This window comes from Rhincodon typus, chromosome 4, assembly GCF_021869965.1.
Source record: "Rhincodon typus isolate 14 chromosome 4, sRhiTyp1.1, whole genome shotgun sequence".
NCBI lineage: Eukaryota > Metazoa > Chordata > Chondrichthyes > Orectolobiformes > Rhincodontidae > Rhincodon > Rhincodon typus.
The window spans coordinates 113,402,697-113,411,340 of record NC_063335.1 but is presented as its reverse complement, the minus strand read 5'-3'; positions in this window follow the sequence as shown (position 1 = coordinate 113,411,340).

The following is an 8,644-nucleotide window of genomic DNA, read 5'->3' as shown; positions in this document are numbered from 1 at the left end:
GTGTGTGTGTGTTAGTGTGTGTGTAGGTGTGTTGGTAGCTAATGTCGTTATTAGTGCAATCAGCAAACAGGCACGGAACACACTCATGCAGGGATCTGTCCTGTCCAAATAAAAGAGTGTGGTCAAGTCTTAGGCTGTTTTTGAGTTACCCGAGAGCTTGAGGAGCCTCTACTTCCACATTGTTTTCTCCTTTGGCCAATCAAAGTCAACTTATCAACCAATCAGAACCCTTTTCTCCTAAAGTAAAAATTGTTATGATCGCTTGAAATTTTGCATTCTTGCATGAGTTGTGATGAGTGCAAGATGAAAAGATTCAGCAGCGTATCCCCCTTTTCAGAAATATCACATTCTCTACTACTGACGGACAGAAAGCATGTTTCACAGCGGCCCAATACTTTTCTTGATATATATTAATGTCTTAGATGCGTGCATGCAAGGAAGAAATTCAAAATTTGTGGATGGTACAAAACTAGGATCCTTTTGACAAAGCAAAGAACTGCAGATGCTCGAGATTTGAAACAAACAAAATGAACAAACAGAATGTGCTGGAGAAATTCAGCAGGTCTGGCAGTATCTGCAGAGAGAGAAACAGAGTTGATGTTTCAAGTCCTTGCTCAGAATCCTAATGACAAGTGAGGAATGAAACATTTCAAGGGGGCATGGACAGCTAGTCAAATGGACAGATGTTGACTGATGAAATTTAATGCAGAGAAGCATGAAGAGATACATTTTGGTTGGTCGAATGAGGATAAACAGCATAAACCAATGGGTTTTAAAAGGGGGTTCATGAACAGAGACACCAGGAAATATATGCACGAAAATTGCTGAAAGTGGCAGAGTAGGTTGAGAAATTGTTTAATAGGGCACACAGGAGCGTGAGTTTTATAAATAGAGGCGTAGACTGCAAAAGCAAGGAGGTAATGTTGATCATTCTAAAGTATTGGTTTGGCTTCAATGGTGTCCAATTCTGGCAAGGTCACTTAGGTAGAATGGAAAGGTGCACAGATGATTTACAGAAGCATTCCAGAGATGAGGACTCCAGTCACATTGTTGGATTGGAGATACTACGAATTATTTTGTTTGAGAAGAGAAGCTTAAGAGGAAATTTGATGGAGACATGCAGAATCAAGAATCGTGAAAGGGAGAAACTGTTTCCTTTACTGAATAAATTGAGATGCAAAGACACCAATTAAGGATTATTTGAAAAGAACCAAAGGCAACATGAGGAAAATTGATTTTAGGCAGCAAGTAGGCAGTATCTGAAAGGAAGAGTCTTTATTCATTCATAGGATATAGGCATCACTGACTCATCCAGCAATCATTGCCCATTGCTCTTTGTCTAAAGGGTAGTTAAGCATCAACTGCATTGTTGTGGGTCTGGAATCACATGTAGCCAGGCAAGATAAGGATGGCAGATTCCCTTCATTAAAGTACATTCATCAAGCAAATAGGTTGTTATGACCATAAACAGTAGTTACATAATCTAGCTTTAAGTAATCAGATTCATAGAGAAGAAGTTGAACTCATGCATTCAGAACATTTACCTGGGGTTCTGGATTATGAAACTCATGACTTTGCCGCTGAAGCACTGCAGCCCCTTCGCAATGTGATGAAGGCATACTCAATTGTGGCTTTCAGAAGGAAATTGCAACGGAAAAATAAATGGGGCGACAGGGCAAATGCAAGGGAATGGGTCTCGATGAATTGCGCTTGCAGAGGATCGACATTGGCACATTGGGCCAAATGGCCTCATCTTTGTTGTAACCATTTTGTGATTCGAACGATTTTGTTCATTCTCTGAAATGTACTGCCTGTGCAGGTTTGGGCGCAGATTTAATATTACCTCTCAAATAAATTCTCCAAGGCGAATTAAAATTTGCAGCAGGGCTACAGGGAGGAAGAGCGGAAATGGGACCAACAGGATAGTTCTTTCCAAAAGTTGGCACAAGCGCATCAGGCTCAATGGTTCCTCCTGTGTTTCCGACTCTATCATTTATTTATAAGAAGCGTGCAGCGACTGTGAATATATTCCTGTGCGCTTCAAGAAAAATGTGCACTGCAGTACGGCATGAATACATCTAACCGCTAAGGGATTGTTTCTGTGTAAATTTATTTTGATGGCAAAGAAAATGGAAACCACTCACCACAAAATGCCCTGTTTGTGCTGTAGATCAGGATGTTAAAGTGCTCGCTAACATGTGCTATAGAGTTAGCTACTCAGATCTGTCGGTAGTTCCAGTTATTATTGGGTTTCATTTATTTTTATTTGCTTGGGGAATGTAAATATCACTTGCTGGGGCAGCATTTATTGCCCATTCCTCATTTTATATTTATTCATTCATGGGATGTGGGTGTGTCTGCTTAGGCCAGCATTTATTGCCTACCTCTGTGCTAATTACCCTTGGGAGTGAGCTGCTTCCTGAACCACTGCATCCTTTGAATCCCTACAGTATGGATGCAGGCCATTTGGCCCATCAAGTCCACACCAACCTTCCATAGAGCATCCCACCCAGACCCCGTAACCCTGCGCGCTATAGGCAATTCAGCATGGCCAAGCCACCTAGCCTGCACATCTTTGGACTGTGGGAGGAAACTGGAACACTCGGAGGAAACCCATGCAGACATGAGAAGAACGTGCAAACTCCGCACAGACAGTTGCCCTCAGATACTTAGGTCTGTGTGGCAGCAGTGCTAACCACTGAGCCATTCTTGTGGTGCATTTACACCCACAGTAGGGAGGGAGGGAGGAGGGAGCTCCAACAATACTGAAGAAATGGTGATTAATTTCTGAGTGGTTTTTGGGGGGATTTGCAGGTAGTGGTGCTCCTAGCAACAATGGATTCACGGTCATCATTAGATTCTTAATTCCAGACATTTTACTGAATTCAATTCCATCACCTGCTGTGGTGGGATTCGAACCCAGCTCCCCCAGAATGTTATACAGGTCTCTGGATTAACAGTCCAGTGATAATACCATGAGGCCATCGCCTCCCCTATTTGATATCATTACCCTACTGTCAGTTAACCACCTCCTGTGCCATTAAACCTCAGCACCTGCGGTGAGAAAGTATGCCTGTGTTACAAACCGGAGTGGGGGGGGGGGAGGGGGGGGGGGTGGGGGGGGGGGTGTTTGCTGTCACAAACATTGGCAGTTGTCACGGATGCATGGAGGGTCTAGAATAGTGGTTCAGCGGTTAGCACTGCTACCTCACAGCACCAGGGACCCTGGTTCGATTCCACCCACACACCGTTTGTGTGCAGTTTGTACCTTCTCCTTGTGTCTGAGTGGGTTTCCTCCCACAGTCCAAAGATGAGCAGGCTAGATGGATTGGCCATGCTAAATTACCCATAGTGTTCAAGGATGTGTGGATTGGCCATGCTAAATTGCCCATATTGTCCAGGGATGTATGGGTTAGCCATGGGAAATGCAGGGTTGGGGGTGAGTCTGGGTGGAGTGGCCTGTTTCTGTACTGTAGGGATTCTAACTAGGTGTCACCATCTCTTAATAAGGGTTTCGTCATTTAGGAATAAGATGAAGAGGACTTTTTTTTAACGGAATGGGGTTGAGAATCTTTAGAATTCTCTACCCTAGAGAGCTCAGTAGTCATTATTTATTTAGTGAGTACAACTCCCAAAGCTAGTTTATGTACTTTCCCAGGAGACCATTCCAGCTACCTTGTGACATTTGCCATCTCTATCAATATGTGGTATAGGGTAATGATTGTTTGATGTAGTTTTCTGCCACTAATCCTCTTTTGTCTTGGTGATTTCTCTTGGATATATTTACTGATTAATGGTAGTGGGGACACCACCGTAGAATGCCTACAGATTTGGCACTGTTCTTAGACAACATGAAGATGCATTGCATGATAGTAACATATATACAGTTAGTCAGGCACTATTACTAGGACCTTTGCGTGCTGTTACATATACATCTGCTCCCACCAAAAGCTAGGATAGAAATTATTGTTGCTAACCAAAGTCCAAAGTCTAAAGATGTGCAGGTTAGATGGATTAGCCAAGCTAAATTGCCCATAGTGGATGTGCAGGCTAGATGGGTTACTCATGGAAAGTGCAGGGATACAGGGATTGGGTGGGGAGGTGGCTCTGGGTAAGATGCTCTTTGGAGGGTTGGTATGGACTTGAAGGGCCAAATGACCTGCTTCCACAATGTAGGGATTCTATAACTACAGGCTGTATATGATATCAGTATTATGAAGGGGAGTCAAATTGACATGAATGTTAAACCCCTTCAGAATTAATAACTCACTCAAAGCCAGGCTACAGCCTCTTCACTGGTTCAGTTCTTGTGTAAATTCAAGACAGAGATCCATAAATTTCTGGAACATCAGAACAGGGCAGGTAAATGGAGTTGATATTGTAGAGCAGCTGAGATTTAACTGAATGTTGGAGCAAACTTTAGGGGACCAAATGACTGACCCCACTTTCACTTTGAATGTTTGTATTCACAGTGTAAGTTGGCTACTTAGCAAAGACCGGTATTTGAAAGTGGCACTGATGAGATGTACAATCTGATTACAATAAGCACCTCGGGAACTGCTCACTGCTACATTCGAAAGACAATCTTCACAATTTGAACAGAATAGAATAGAATATCCTTTATTGTCACGTATTGTCAATCTTCTCAATTTGAAATGATTTCTTGAGAGAAAAAGAATTCAATATTAATCTGAGCAGAATATGTGAGTGCATTTGGCAAATCAGATTACTAAACTATGACATGAAATTATGTAGCTGTTGTCATTGTCTTGATAGAAATTGCACAGTAAATATTAATTTCACACAGTTGAAATATTGAGGTGAGCAAAAGCAGCAGAATCCAGCTGAGGTCGAAAAGCTGTGTTCTTTCTTGGAAGGGTAATAATCTTGGAATGATTGCATCAGAATCCTATTGGCCTTCAATCAGTCTTGCTGCGTGCACCTCAGGGTTACCAGAGTCTTAAACACTCGCAACGTATGAAAAGTGAGTGCCCATTGTTGTTAAAGATGAATAAAAGATACTGGGCACTGTTTTCTCAAATGTTTCTTCACTTTTTTTTCTTCCAATGCACACTACATCCAGGATTGCAGTATGGCCAGGCACCTACACAGGTTAGAGCAAAAACTATGCTGCAAAGCAACTGTTATTTCCACACCTACTTGCATTAAATTCTTCCTTTTTCTTTCCAGTTTCAACAATGTGAACCCAAGTATTTTAGCCCATTTAATTCCAAAATGCATCAAAGGTCTTCCCACAAGCTTATTGTGTATCCATACGGGCACCACAATGCTTGGAGAATGTAAACCAAGAGTCTTTTATTAACTTACATGAAGGTACAGCCATTCTCAAGGGAATTCCAGAGCTTAAGGTCCAGACAGGTGAAAGCACATCACCAGGAGCAGAGAAATGAATATCAGGGATGTGCAAGATGCCAGAAGGAGTGCAGAGATATTTGAGGGTGGGAGGGTTTGAGGGTATTACAGAGATAAGGTGGGGCAAGGCCACAGAGGGATTTCAAACAAGCAAGAGAGTCTTAAAAAGGAGGTTTTGGCAGACTGGGAAGGATTATAGGGTCAGTGGGAACAGGGCTGATTGTGAATAGGACTTGGGTATGAGATAGGATAGGGAGAGCAGAGATTTTGGTGAGTTCAAGTTTACAGAGCATGGCAGGATTGAGGTTAGCCTAGAGGGTAATGCAATAAGTGTCCGTAACATCAGGTGAGATTGGTGCAACACATTGGGACATTAAAGCAGGTCACCATGACATGTTTGAGTGTAGGTCACATCCTGAATTATTTGGCCCAACCAAGCTGCTGCAGAAAAAAATATGTACAGATATTTAAAATGTTGTGGGAAAACCATTTTAGAATTAAATGGGCTAAAACCCAACTTGAGGCATTGGGGAACGATGAGCTCAGTTGGCTTATGGCTGATTTGCAATGCAGAGTAACACTAACAGCATGTGTTCAATTCCTGCGCTAGTTGAGGTGACCTCTTAATCTCTTTCTTAACCTCTTCCCTTTGCCTGAGGTGTGGTAACATTCAGGTTAAACCACCATCAGTCATCTTTCTTGAATGAGAAAGTAGGTTTATGGTCTGACAAGGCTATGGTGATAGTACCTATTTGGATAGAAATAGTGTGTGAGGTTATAGGGAGAAAGCAGGAAATTGGCACCTTGTAATGATGGTCATTTGAAAAGCCAGTGCAGACGTGATGGGCCAAATGGCCTCTTTCTGCAGTGAGACTGTTGTGTGGTTGCATGATTTGCTTTAAAATTTAGCTTTGAGGCAACACTACTGGTGATTTGTAAGTAAATCTCAGAGATATTTGGATGTGATAATTCTTTATCTGGTAGTAGAGGACTTCTTTATTAGAGGAATATTGAGGTTAAACATTCTTCAATTTATTAAGTAAATGGATATATGGTAGTATTTAGACATATTTAAATTAAAATGTGTTGGCCTTTACAGCTATGGGACTTCTCACATCATCCAATCATTCTCTCACCCTTTCTCTAAAATGCACTGTCTCTTACTGAAAAAAAAACTTGCTGAAAATTAGTAGGTAATAAGGGCAACGAAGCCACATTTCTCTCATGCTAATCAAAGAGGGAATTTGAAGAGGATGCTTCTCAACCAGCGAGTAATGGGAAACTGGAACATAGTGCCTGGGAGGGTGGCTGTAAAGGTCACAACCTTTAAAAAGTACATGGATGAGCACTTGAAATGTCATAACATTCGTAGTTGTGGGCTAAGTGCTGGAAAGTGGAATTAATGTTGACTGAGTGTAATTTTTGTTGATGCAGTCTTGTTGAACCTATGATTCTGAAAATGAGAGTTAAGACTTGAGGAAGAAACAAATGGATGACAGGGAAGATGAGCTGAATTATTGATCGATTAATTGATTGATTGATTTTATTGTCACATGTACCGAAATACAGTGAAAAGCTTTGTTTACGAGCAGTACAGGCAGATCACAGCAAGCAAAGGATGTACCAATCAAAAAGACTTAGAAACATACAGGTTACATTGCAGGTTACATTATTTGAGGCTAGAATCCATTCAACAGTCTGATAACGGCCAGGAAGAAGCTGTTCCTGAACCTGCTGGTGCGTGTGTTCAGGCTTCTGTATCTTCTGCCTGATGGAAGAGGTTATAGGAGAGCATTACCGGGGTGCAATGGGTCTTTGATGACGTCGGCAACCTTTCCAAAGCAGTGGGCCATGTACATGGAGTCCATGGATGGAAGGTTGGCTTCTGTGACGGTCTGGGCTGTGCACACCACCTTCTGTAGTTTCTTACAGTCCTGGGCAGTGCAGTTGCCAAACCAGGCTATTATGCACCCTAATTAAAATTTCTGATAATCGATTTCAGAATGAAAGGAGGAGAACACGCCCCCATCTACATCAACGGAACTAAGGTTGAGAGAGTGAAGAACATCGAGTTCCTCAATCAGGATTAGATCAAATCAGAAAGAAACATAAAGGGAGGCATAGAAAGAAGTGATTAAAAGAATGGGGAAAAAACAGGAAAGGTAAGAAAGTTGATTTTGATTTTAAAGATCAAACTTAAGTATCAATAATCGCTAAGCATAATTTATTATAAATGAAATGCCACAATTTCTCTGTGCCTTTACTGGGTTGGAAAAGTTGAGTGGCATTTCAGAAACTTGAATTTAACCATTGAAAATGTCTTTACGCCATTGAGTACTAGCCCTATCTTCTTTTGGTGAGCTTAATGAGTAAGAAGTGCCCATAGGTAGCAACGTTTTGAAACTCACCCACAATATGGTCAGGGTTAAGGTTAACCATTGAGGGTGGGCTGCCATTTTTGTCAGACTACAGATGGAGTGGAGCCTGATGCTACAGTTGGTAAAATGCTGCCTGGATGTCAAAGACTGTCAATTTTCTTTTTCCCATTGGACTTCAGTACTTTTGCCCATGCTTGGACAAATGTTATTGTAGAGTAAACGCTGCTTGAAATCACTGTTTGTAATGGAACCTCCAACAGCAGGTGGCGATAGTGAGGGATGGCAATTGGGGGAGTTGAATAGATCCTTCCTGGAAAAGAGGATATCCCTGAGATAAGGAGGTCTCATGGGAAAAAAATAAGTGGACAGACATTGGACTCCTCAACTTAATGTAAGTTAGAGGCTTCAATCAGTGTAAAAGCTACAAATAATTCCTTGTTTAGCCTCAATTTCCCTTCAAGTTTGTAATGACCTGATGCCAGTAGAGGATGAACTTCCTACTTCATGATCTTTGAGCCATCTGTGTATTCAAATCTCAAGTTACATTTCAATTACATTTTATATCATTTTAATGATTATTGGGAGTAGACTGATGGATCGATAATTGGCTGGTTTGGTTTGAACTTTCTTTTTGTGTACATGACCTGGGCAAGTAATAAATGCAGTTTGCTTCAGATCTGAAGAAGAGTCATGCCAGACTTGAGGCAAGAACTTTGTTTTTCTCTCCACAGATGCTGCCAGACATATCTGGGCAATTGTCCATGTTGATGGGTAATGCCAATGCTGTAGCTGTACTTGGACAGTTTGACTGTGGGAGCAGCTGGTCCTGGAGGATAAGTCTTTAGTACTGCTGCCAGAGCGTTGTTAACATCCATAGCATTTGAGTCATGGAG